Below are 13157 nucleotides of genomic sequence, written 5' to 3' on the forward strand. Positions count from 1 at the left end.
ACCAGTGCAACAACCGAGGCTCCCTCCAAGTTGTGCTTTGGGTCCTGAGAAGCCCAACCCTCGAGCAGCATCTGCACCAAAGGTGAGCCCTCCAGCATCTCCACGATCTGCGTGGGGCCCTTCTGCATTTTGCCACTCGACGCGCCTAACCGGTTGCTGGCCCGCTGGCTAGTGGCCATCTTGGCGACGAAATCTACGACAAACACCGCTGGTCTGGTTGCTCCAGACTGGCCCTTGCTCCCCTCCAAAGGAGCAATCCCTCTGACCTTGCTGGTCAGAACCAACAGCTGATTTCCGAATCCTCCTGCAATTGCTTTTGCCAAGGCTTGTTTGCTTCGATCAAGTCGCCGACACCGCCGACAGCGAGAGCCTGCGTGGGACAGCTCGTGAGCCGACTCCTGGACGTCGTCGACCTTCAGGGACCACGTGGCTGCGGAGACAAGCTACCCCTCATCACCTGTTTGCACCCGACATCGCCTGGTACCCACCTGGTGCCACGCTGGTCACTGGCTAGTGACTGTGAACACTGTCCCCTCTGCTTACAGGTCTTCAACATCTCCGATCCACTCTTGGATCCACTGCATCTCTCCCGGACCGACCGCCTGCAGCATCTTTGTCTTCAAGCTCCACGGAACAGATAGAAGCAACCCGACGCACTTCGAGGCCTATGCACCCGCTTCCTGTGGGTGAGGTAAAGCTGGCACACCTGTGCCCAAGTGTAGTATTACATCTCTAGTGCCTGTGTTCCAAATCTTGAGTTCCTAGTCCATCCGGAAGATTCCTTTTGCAGTAACTTTGTACTTTTTACGCACCCATTGAAACCTATGGGAGCACGCGTGTGACTATTTGCTCTGCACACGCCACCCGTGGACCTCCTGGTCACTAACTGACGTTAGCTCCTTGTAGGCCCAGCGATTCTAGAGGCCTTAGGCCTTTTCCCTTTTCTGTTCGTGGTACTTATACCACTATTTTAGTATATGGTTTGAGTGGCCACCAGGGCCTATCCATATAAAGTGCAACTTCTGTGTATTCTGTGATAATCTTGTTTGACGATTTGTGCTCCTGTGCTCATAAAGAGACTAGGGGTTACTTTGAGAAATAAATACATATATATTTTGAATATATATCTGTGTGGTGTCCTTTCATTGGTATAAAAGGGGGTTGCATTTGGTAAAACAGCTGGCTTAACACGCTTCACGAGTTTAGCCTCAAAGACTGCTTAGCCTACGCTACCACTAGGGCAGCTAGTCCGAAAAGGTTGACTTACAACCACACCATAAGGGTTGCTTGGCATGGTACAAGGTGGTCACTAGAACTAGTGAACAGCATATACCAGGCCAACTTCTCACATTGGTGAGCAGCGGTTGGATTTGAGCTTGCTGTGTTTTACCATTGTAATCTCTTGGTTACCAATTGAAAGATCACATAGGTACCTGTAGGTACATATAAAACAAGATTAGATATACATAAGTTCTACTGAACTTAGTTGTTGTAGAGCAAAGGGAGTAGCACACCCTGACTACAACTACTAGATAGGTTTAGTAGGTAAACCCAAGTGTAGGTAGATTGCAACACATCCACCCACACTTAAGAGCAATGGCCGGGGCAGAGGGGTCCACTGTACCCATCTCTGTTGAGAGTGACCCCCAGAGGGCACCATCCAGCTTTGCTACCCTTAATCAGAATGAGCTCAGGCATTTGGCAACTCTTAGAGGCCTTAAACAGCCCAAGAACCCAAACTCTGCTGAGCTCAGAGAGCTCTTACAGAATGATGAGAATCAGAGAGCACTCAAGAAAGCTTCCCAGTTAGCCCCCTTAGGGACAGGAACAGGAGGCCCCCCTTCTAAAGATGCCACTGAAGTACCCCTTCCCAATAGTCACCCCTTAGATGGGATGCCTACCACAGAGGATGAGAGTGAAAAGGATACTGACAGTAGTGAGGATGAAGGGAGAACTAGCCCAGTGCCAAGTGTTATACTTGGCCCAGCTAAACCAAGGCTATTGGGGACTGACAGTGGGTTCAACCCACTGGATCTCCCCAGTGGACTTAACACAGGGCTGGGAAGGCAAAGGAATCGCTCAGGTGACTCCAATGCTTCCCATGGCTCTAGAGGCTCTCAAGGTCACTCCAGGAGAAGGATGACCACCCCTCAGAGGAGGGAACATGAGGCCAAGATGCAAGAGGCCCAGCTGAGGATCAGGAAGCAGGAGCTAGAAGTAGCCCTGATGGAAGAGAAACTTAGCAAGGCTAGACAGCATAAAGAGAGTGGGTCTATACCCACTGGTGGCAGCATTGTCCCTAAGGACAAAGATAGGGTTTTCGACAATAGAAACCTGTCTAAGGTTGTGCCCCCCTACAAAAGTGGGGATGACATCCACAAGTGGATAACTGCTCTTGAGAGAGCCTGCAAAGTACAGCAGGTTCCTGAAGATCAGTGGGCAGCAATCCTCTGGCTCTCCTTTGAGGGAAGAGGCAGAGACAGACTCCTCACTGTTAGAGAAGAGGATGTCAGAAACTACAGAGTCCTGAAGAGTGTTCTAGTAGATGGGTTAGGCTTAACCACTGAACAGTACAGGTTAATGTTCAGAGACACCCAAAAGACACAGACTCAGGACTGGTCTGAATACATTGAATGTGCCACTAAGGCTTTGGAGGGTTGGTTGCTGGGAAGTAAGGTATCTGATTTTACAGGATTGTATAATTTGATGATGAGAGAACAGATTTTAAATAACTGTCAAAACCAGCAACTGCATCAACACTTGGTTGACTCTGATCTGACCTCTCCCCAAGAATTGGGAAAGAAGGCAGACAAATGGGTCAGAACCAGGGTTAAGCAAAAGAACCAGAACCAGGGCCAAGGGGGTGATCAGAAGAAAACAGACCAAAAGGGTGGAGATCAGAAATCTAAAGACCAGAAGTCTTCAACAGGGCCCCAAACTACTGCTAAGGAGGGTGGGTCCCAACAACAGTCCAAAAAGAAGAAAGAAGGTCAAAAGAAACCCTGGTGCAATCATTGCAAAAATACAACTCACTGGACTAGTGATTGCAAAAAGGGTGGAGCCCCCAACACTGTTGCCCCTAAGGCACCTGCTCCCAGTACTACTGTTAGCAGTGTTGGTCCCCAGACAAAGGGTGTAGTGGGAATCACTATGGGAACTGAAGGAGATTCTGACTTAGACAGAACCCTTACACAGGCAGTCTTGATCTGTGATGGGGACATTGATTTGTCCCTGACTGTGAGCCCCAGTAACCTGGGCAAGTACAGACAGACTCCTTTAATTAATGACAAAGTGGCTCAAGCCTACAGGGACACATGTGCCAGTGTCACTATGGTGACACCAGGCTTTGTGGACCCTGGACAGTACATACCAGGTGAGAACTACCTGGTGACCAATGCCAGCAATGCCACTACTTCACACAGTGTGGCAGTTGTTAACTTCTCATGGGGAGGGGTAACTGGCCTCAAAAGGGTTGTGGTTAGTGCAGACCTCCCAGTAGAATGTTTGTTGGGCAATGACCTAGAGAGTTCTCTATGGTCAGAAGTGGAGTACAGGACTCATGCAGAGATGTTAGGTATATCATCACATGTCCTTGCTGTGACCAGGTCACAGGCCAAAAAGTGCCTCACTGAACCTCAGGTCTTGGATCCTGGAACAATGGACCAAGCACCTACCAAGAAGAAGAACAGGAGGGTCAAGGCTGTGCCTTCCCCCCTGCCTCAGAGTGATGATCAGCCTTCCCAGGAAGCTGATCTAGAGGACCCTGAAGGAACTGTCCCTGAAGAGCTTGAACCTGATCAGGTTGAGTTTCTGGGGACAGGGGGACCTTCAAGGGCTGACTTGAGGCAGGCTCAGTTATCCTGTCCCTCTCTTGAACCCCTCAGACAGCTGGCTGCTGCTGAGGCTGCTGGGAATGCTCAAGGTACCCATAAAGTGTATTGGGATGAAGGGCTCCTTTATTCAGAGGCTAGAGACCCCAAGCCTGGTGCAACCAGGAGGTTGGTCATACCTCTGCAATTTAGGGGCTTCCTTCTTACCTTGGCCCATGACATTCCTTTAGCAGGACACTTAGGCCAGAACAAGACTTGGGACAGGCTTGTCCCTCACTTTCACTGGCCTCATATGAATGAAGATACAAAGGAGTTTTGTCGCTCCTGTGTTACCTGCCAAGCCAGTGGCAAATCAGGTGGCACAACAAAGGCCCCCCTAATACCACTACCTGTGGTGGGGGTCCCCTTTGAAAGAGTGGGAATAGACATAGTGGGTCCCATGGATCCTCCCACTGCATCTGGGCACAGATTTATACTGGTGGTAGTGGATCATGCCACCAGGTATCCAGAGGCAATTCCCCTTAGGACCACTACAGCTCCTGTTGTGGCCAGGGCCCTGCTGGGAGTATTCTCCAGAGTGGGGTTTCCTAAGGAGGTAGTATCTGACAGAGGTACCAACTTTATGTCAGGATACTTGACAGCTATGTGGAAGGAATGTGGTGTCAACTACAAGTTCACCACCCCTTATCACCCACAATGCAATGGGCTTGTTGAGAGATTCAACAAGACCCTAAAGGGTATGATCAAAGGATTACCTGAAAAGCTCAGGCGAAGATGGGATATCCTTCTACCCTGCCTTCTGTTTGCTTACAGAGAGGTCCCACAAAAAGGAGTTGGCTACAGCCCCTTTGAATTGTTGTTTGGGCACCCTGTGAGAGGCCCACTGTGTTTGGTGAAGGAAGGATGGGAGTTACCTCTCAAAAAGCCTAAGCTAGACATAGTGGACTATGTACTTGGTCTCCGCTCCAGGATGGCTGAGTATATGGAGAAGGCATCCAAAAACCTTGAGGCAAGCCAGGCCTTACAGAAAGCTTGGCATGACCAAAAGGCTGTCTTGGTTGAGTTTCAGCCAGGACAGAAGGTATGGGTGTTGGAGCCAGTGGCCCCAGCAGCACTCCAAGACAAATGGTCTGGACCCCATACAATCCTGGAAAAGAAGGGAGAGGTCACCTACTTGGTCGACCTAGGAACTCCCAGGAGTCCCCACAGGGTACTCCATGTTAACAGGCTTAAAGCATATGTTGACAGGGCAGACATGGGCTTGCTCATGGCTACAGATGAGGGACAGGAGGAAGAGAGTGACCCTCTCCCAGACCTGTTGTCTCAGAACCCTGAAGATGGCTCAGTTGAAGGAGTGACCCTTGGAGGCAACCTCACTGCCCATCAGCAGACTGAATGTAGACAGGTCCTACAATCATTTTCACATATGTTTTCCTTGATACCTAGTCAAACTGACTGGTGTACCCATGTGGTGGACACTGGTGACAGTCTGCCTGTAAAGAACAAGCTTTACAGACAACCTGACCACGTCAGGGACTGTATAAAGGCTGAGGTACATAAAATGCTGGAATTAGGTGTCATTGAACCCTCAGAGAGCCCCTGGGCAAGCCCAGTGGTTCTGGTCCCCAAACCTCACACCAAAGATGGCAAGAGAGAGATGAGGTTCTGTGTGGATTACAGAGGACTCAATGCTGTCACCAGGACAGATGCACACCCCATTCCAAGGGCAGATGAGCTCATAGACAAACTAGCTTCTGCAAAGTTTTTGAGCACATTTGACTTAACAGCTGGCTATTGGCAAATCAGATTAGCTGAGGAGTCTAAGGCCAAAACAGCATTCTCAACCCCAGGTGGGCACTACCAGTTTGTGGTGATGCCCTTTGGTCTGAAGAATGCACCTGCCACCTTCCAAAGGCTGGTGAACCAAGTCCTTACTGGGTTGGATGACTTTTGCGCAGCATATCTGGATGACATTGCTGTCTTTAGCTCCACCTGGGAGGATCACCTGATCCACCTGAAGAAGGCTCTTGAGGCTCTGCAAAGGGCAGGCCTCACTATCAAGGCTACTAAGTGCCAGATAGGGCAGAGTAAGGTTGTGTATTTGGGCCACCTTGTAGGTGGGGGCCAAGTTCAACCACTGGAGAGTAAGATACAGTCCATCAAGGATTGGTCCCCTCCAACCACCCAGACTCAAGTTCGAGCTTTCTTGGGCTTGACTGGGTATTACAGGAAGTTTGTTAAGAACTATGGGTCCATTGTGACTCCTCTTAATGATCTGACATCCAAGAAGATGCCCAAAAAGGTTCAGTGGACAGTAAGCTGTCAAAAGGCATTTGATGACCTGAAGGAGGCCATGTGCTCTGCACCTATCCTGAAAAGTCCTGACTACTCCAAAGAGTTTATTGTCCAAACAGATGCTTCTGAGTTGGGTGTGGGAGCTGTGCTGTCACAACTTAATGTAGATGGTCAAGACCAACCCATTGCTTTTATTAGCAGAAGGTTGACCCCCAGAGAGAAGAATTGGTCAGCTATTGAGAGGGAGGCCTTTGCTGTGGTGTGGGCCCTGAAGAAGCTGAGGCCATACTTGTTTGGCACTCACTTCAAGATTCAGACCGACCATAAGCCCCTCTTGTGGCTAAATCAGATGAAGGGTGAAAACCCCAAACTGCTTAGGTGGTCCATTTCCCTACAGGGGATGGACTTTACAGTGGAGCACCGGCCAGGTACTGACCATGGGAATGCAGATGGTCTCTCCAGGTACTTCCACTTAGGCCATGAAGACGAGACTGGTCAAGGCTAGTTTAATGTCCCAGCGTTTGGGGGGGGGTTGTGTAGGAGAGTAGGGTCTGCTATCCTATGGTCACCCCAAATTTTTGCTTTTTGCTTCACTGGTTTTTGACATATTGAGGCTGTGGGCCTGCCAATCAGACCCCCAGCCTGCTGTTCTCTCTACTAAATTAAAACTATGCACCCTAGGTGCATAACCAATTGGAAGTGGATCACCCTGTCAGCCCCTGTACCAGTGTACACTAGGTACCCAGGGCATTGGTGTACCCAAGGCCTGCCAGGGGCTGCAGCATGTATTATGCCACCCCAGGCTTGGCCTAACAATCTGACACAACTGGCTGATCACTCAGCTGGGGTAAGTTGGTGTAATCACCTCTTACTTAGGTGTAGTATACCTATACCTAACCTTAAATGGGACACCTGGTAACCTCTAAGTCACTCCTATGGCAGGCCTTAACAATCCTGAAGGCAGAGTGCTTGGTTCCATGTGAGATGGTGCTCTGGCATGAGCTGAGCCTGTCTGCAGTGGTCGGAACAACTTCCTTCTACTGTTTCCAGATATCGTCATACCATATACTCTTAAGTGCATTATGAACCTCGCGGTTAAATGCTATCTTTGGTTTGGCTTTATCAAAACATGTCGAGTAAGGTGTCATACGAATTGGAATACTAACCCCTCGCCAATTCTGGCGACGGGGTTAGCATTCCACCCTTCTAGAGGGACACGACATGTACAGTGCCTGAAACCCGGGTAAAATCAGACATAGCCTCAGCTCCACAAAATGGATGCTGCCACCACAGACACAAGTCTGCCCTCCTGCTGCTGGGAGTCCTTCCAGCTTGGGAGGTGTGGACAAAGGGTTTCCTGCCAGGGGAGGTGCGTGCACCACCCCAGACAGGATTTTGTGTATTGGTCAGGTAGGGCTTGAAAGAAACCAGACATGCCTGTGGCTCACAAGGAGCCTCGGTGCATATGCCAGTTCAAACCGGTCCTGGGGCACACCAGTCCCGGGCCTGGGGCGAGCTGGACAAAGGATTGGGGGTGTAACCACCCCCCTTCCTGGTCCCACCCATAGGGAGGGACCTAGCAGGTAGTCCGGCCCCTAGAATCCGAATAAAGGTAGGAGCTGTGTCCTAAGACTTCAGACATCCTGGAATCAACTTGAAACTAAGAAGAAGACGGGAACTTCGACATTCTGCTGCACAGAAGACTGAAGAAAATCTCCCCTGTGGTCAGGGAGTGACCACCTTGCTAACGCAAGCACCACCCAGCGAATCACCGTCTGCTTTGCCGCCGCCTCCCGCCGGAGCCCGAGCCCAGAGACTGACAAGACCTGGACCTCCAGACCTCTCACCGCCCGATCCACAGTCCCTGAAAAGAGGAGACCCGTGGAGGCACCGAGACACGTGGAGCCAGCCATCTTGGAACGACTACGACAAGCTGACCAGTGCAACAACCGAGGCTCCCTCCAAGTTGTGCTTTGGGTCCTGAGAAGCCCAACCCTCGAGCAGCATCTGCACCAAAGGTGAGCCCTCCAGCATCTCCACGATCTGCGTGGGGCCCTTCTGCATTTTGCCACTCGACGCGCCTAACCGGTTGCTGGCCCGCTGGCTAGTGGCCATCTTGGCGACGAAATCTACGACAAACACCGCTGGTCTGGTTGCTCCAGACTGGCCCTTGCTCCCCTCCAAAGGAGCAATCCCTCTGACCTTGCTGGTCAGAACCAACAGCTGATTTCCGAATCCTCCTGCAATTGCTTTTGCCAAGGCTTGTTTGCTTCGATCAAGTCGCCGACACCGCCGACAGCGAGAGCCTGCGTGGGACAGCTCGTGAGCCGACTCCTGGACGTCGTCGACCTTCAGGGACCATGTGGCTGCGGAGACAAGCTACCCCTCATCACCTGTTTGCACCCGACATCGCCTGGTACCCACCTGGTGCCACGCTGGTCACTGGCTAGTGACTGTGAACACTGTCCCCTCTGCTTACAGGTCTTCAACATCTCCGATCCACTCTTGGATCCACTGCATCTCTCCCGGACCGACCGCCTGCAGCATCTTTGTCTTCAAGCTCCACGGAACAGATAGAAGCAACCCGACGCACTTCGAGGCCTATGCACCCGCTTCCTGTGGGTGAGGTAAAGCTGGAACACCTGTGCCCAAGTGTAGTATTACATCTCTAGTGCCTGTGTTCCAAATCTTGAGTTCCTAGTCCATCCGGAAGATTCCTTTTGCAGTAACTTTGTACTTTTTACGCACCCATTGAAACCTATGGGAGCACGCGTGTGACTATTTGCTCTGCACACGCCACCCGTGGACCTCCTGGTCACTAACTGACGTTAGCTCCTTGTAGGCCCAGCGATTCTAGAGGCCTTAGGCCTTTTCCCTTTTCTGTTCGTGGTACTTATACCACTATTTTAGTATATGGTTTGAGTGGCCACCAGGGCCTATCCATATAAAGTGCAACTTCTGTGTATTCTGTGATAATCTTGTTTGACGATTTGTGCTCCTGTGCTCATAAAGAGACTAGGGGTTACTTTGAGAAATAAATACATATATATTTTGAATATATATCTGTGTGGTGTCCTTTCATTGGTATAAAAGGGGGTTGCATTTGGTAAAACAGCTGGCTTAACACGCTTCACGAGTTTAGCCTCAAAGACTGCTTAGCCTACGCTACCACTAGGGCAGCTAGTCCGAAAAGGTTGACTTACAACCACACCATAAGGGTTGCTTGGCATGGTACAAGGTGGTCACTAGAACTAGTGAACAGCATATACCAGGCCAACTTCTCACAAACGGTGATGGATAAAACCCAGATATCTTGACTGGCTGTGAGTGTTTGATTGGTTCTGATGCTCCGTCCATCACCACCCCCTTCTGTGCCGCTTTGTTCGCCATAAGTTGACAGCGTATGCTCAGACGTGAGTCCCTTGCTCACTTTGCCACTGGATTCAAGCAAGCCTGGCTGAAGACGGCTGAAATGCCAGAAACCGGTCCTAGGAAGTTTGTTTCCGGTCCAGGGAAGGCATGGCTTGGCAGTTTGGGCTGGACTGTTCCCATGAGGCACAGGGTCAGATTGATTTGCATATGGCCATGTCTGAACTGGGGAGGCAGAGTGGGCTAAAGAACGGTGATGGATAAAACCCAGATATCTTGACTGGCTGTGAGTGTTTGATTGGTTCTGATGCTCCGTCCATCACCACCCCCTTCTGTGCCGCTTTGTTCGCCATAAGTTGGCAGCGTATGCTCAGACGTGAGTCCCTTGCTCACTTTGCCACTGGATTAAAGCAAGCCTGGCTGAAGACGGCTGAAATGCCAGAAACCGGTCCTAGGAAGTTTGTTTCCGGTCCAGGGAAGGCATGGCTTGGCAGTTTGGGCTGGACTGTTCCCATGAGGCACAGGGTCAGACTGATTTGCATATGGCCATGTCTGAACTGGGGAGGCAGAGTGGGCTAAAGAACGGTGATGGATCAAACCCAGATCTCTTGACTGGCTGTGAGTGTTTGATTGGTTCTGATGCTCCGTCCATCACCACCCCCTTTTGTACCGCCTTGTTCGCCATAAGTTGGCAGGGTATGCTCAGACGTGAGTCCCTTGCTCACTTTGCCACTGGATTCAAGCAAGCCTGGCCGAAGACAGCTGAAATGCCAGAAACCGGTTCTAGGAAGCTTGTTTCCGGTCTAGGGAAGGCATGGCTTGGCAGTTCGGGCTGGACTGTTCCCATGAGGCACAGGGTCAGACTGATTTGCATATGGCCATGTCTGAACTGGGGTGGCAGAGTGGGCTAAAGAACGGTGATGGATCAAACATAGATCTCTTGACTGGCTGTGAGTGTTTGATTGGTTCTGATGCTCCGTCCATCACCACCCCCTTCTGTACCGCTTTGTTCGCCATAAGTTGGCAGCGTATGCTCAGAAGTGAGTCCCTTGCTCACTTTGCCACTGGATTCAAGCAAGCCTGGCTGAAGACGGCTGAAATGCCAGAAACCGGTCCTAGGAAGTTTGTTTCCGGTCCAGGGAAAGCATGGCTTGGCAGTTCAGGCTGGACTGTTCCCATGAGGCACAGGTACAGACTGATTTGCCTATGGCCATGTATGAACTGGGGAGGCAGAGTGGGCTAAAGAACGGTGATGGATCAAACCCAGATCTCTTGACTGGCTGTGAGTGTTTGATTGGTTCTGATGCTCCGTCCATCACCACCCCCTTCTGTATCGCCTTGTTATCCATAAGTTGGCAGGGTATGCTCAGACGTGAGTCCCTTGCTCACTTTGCCACTGGATTCAAGCAAGCCTGGCTGAAGACGGCTGAAATGCCAGAAACCGGTCCTAGGAAGCTTGTTTCCGGTCCAGGGAAGGCATGGCTTGGCAGTTCGGGCGGGACTGTTCCCATGAGGCACAGGGTCAGACTGATTTGCATATGGCCATGTCTGAACTGGGGTGGCAGAGTGGGCTAAAGAACGGTGATGGATTAAACCCAGATCTCTTGACTGGCTGTGAGTGTTTGATTGGTTCTGATGCTCCCTCCATCACCACCCCCTTTTGTACCACCTTGTTCGCCATAAGTTGGCAGGGTATGCTCAGACGTGAGTCCCTTGCTCACTTTGCCACTGGATTCAAGCAAGCCTGGCTGAAGACTGCTGAAATGCCAGAAACCGGTCCTAGGAAGCTTGTTTCCGGTCCAGGGAAGGCATGGCTTGGCAGTTCGGGCTGGACTGTTCCCATGAGGCACAGGGTCAGACTGATTTGCATATGGCTATGTCTGAACTGGGGTGGCAGAGTGGGCTAAAGAACGGTGATGGATCAAACCCAGATCTCTTGACTGGCTGTGAGTGTTTGATTGGTTCTGATGTTCCGTCCATCACCACCCCCTTCTGTACCGCTTTGTTCGCCATAAGTTGGCAGGGTATGCTCAGACGTGAGTCTCTTGCTCACTTTGCCACTGGATTCAAGCAAGCCTGGCTGAAGACGGCTGAAATGCCAGAAACTGGACCTAGGAAGCTTGTTTCCGGTCCAGGGAAGGCATGGCTTGGCAGTTCGGGCTGGACTGTTCCCATGAGGCACAGGGTCAGACTGATTTGCATATGGCCATGTCTGAACTGGGGTGGCAGAGTGGGCTAAAGAACGGTGATGGATCAAACCCAGATCTCTTGACTGGCTGTGAGTGTTTGATTGGTTCTGATGCTCCGTCCATCACCACCCCCTTCTGTACCGCTTTGTTCGCCATAAGTTGGCTGGGTATGCTCAGACGTGATTCCCTTGCTCACTTTGCCACTGGATTCAAGCAAGCCTGGCTGAAGACGGCTGAAATGCCAGAAACCGGTACTAGGAAGTTTGTTTCCGGTCCAGGGAAAGCATGGCTTGGCAGTTCAGGCTGGACTGTTCCCATGAGGCACAGGTACAGACTGATTTGCCTATGGCCATGTCTGAACTGGGGAGGCAGAGTGGGCTAAAGAACGGTGATGGATCAAACCCAGATCTCTTGACTGGCTGTGAGTGTTTGATTGGTTCTGATGCTCCGTCCATCACCACCCCCTTCTGTATCGCCTTGTTCGCCATAAGTTGGCAGGGTATGCTCAGACGTGAGTCCCTTGCTCACTTTGCCACTGGATTCAAGCAAGCCTGGCTGAAGACGGCTGAAATGCCAGAAACCGGTCCTAGGAAGCTTGTTTCCAGTCCAGGGAAGGCATGGCTTGGCAGTTCGGGCTGGACTGTTCCCATGAGGCACAGGGTCAGACTGATTTGCATATGGCCATGTCTGAACTGGGGTGGCAGAGTGGGCTAAAGAACGGTGATGGATTAAACCCAGATCTCTTGACTGGCTGTGAGTGTTTGATTGGTTCTGATGCTCCCTCCATCACCACCCCCTTTTGTACCACCTTGTTCGCCATAAGTTGGCAGGGTATGCTCAGACGTGAGTCCCTTGCTCACTTTGCCACTGGATTCAAGCAACCCTGGCTGAAGACTGCTGAAATGCCAGAAACCGGTCCTAGGAAGCTTGTTTCCGGTCCAGGGAAGGCATGGCTTGGCAGTTCGTTCTGGACTGTTCCCATGAGGCACAGGGTCAGACTGATTTGCATATGGCTATGTCTGAACTGGGGTGGCAGAGTGGGCTAAAGAACGGTGATGGATCAAACCCAGATCTCTTGACTGGCTGTGAGTGTTTGATTGGTTCTGATGTTCCGTCGAACACCACCCCCTTCTGTACCGCTTTGTTCGCCATAAGTTGGCAGGGTATGCTCAGACGTGAGTCTCTTGCTCACTTTGCCACTGGGTTCAAGCAAGCCTGGCTGAAGACGGCTGAAATGCCAGAAACTGGACCTAGGAAGCTTGTTTCCGGTCCAGGGAAGGCATGGCTTGGCAGTTCGGGCTGGACTGTTCCAATGAGGCACAGGGTCAGACTGATTTGCATATGGCCATGTCTGAACTGGGGTGGCAGAGTGGGCTAAAGAACGGTGATGGATCAAACCCAGATCTCTTGACTGGCTGTGAGTGTTTGATTGGTTCTGATGCTCCGTCCATCACCACCCCCTTCTGTACCACTT

This window comes from Triturus cristatus, chromosome 1_1, assembly GCF_964204655.1.
Source record: "Triturus cristatus chromosome 1_1, aTriCri1.1, whole genome shotgun sequence".
In the NCBI taxonomy this organism is placed as follows: Eukaryota; Metazoa; Chordata; class Amphibia; order Caudata; family Salamandridae; genus Triturus; species Triturus cristatus.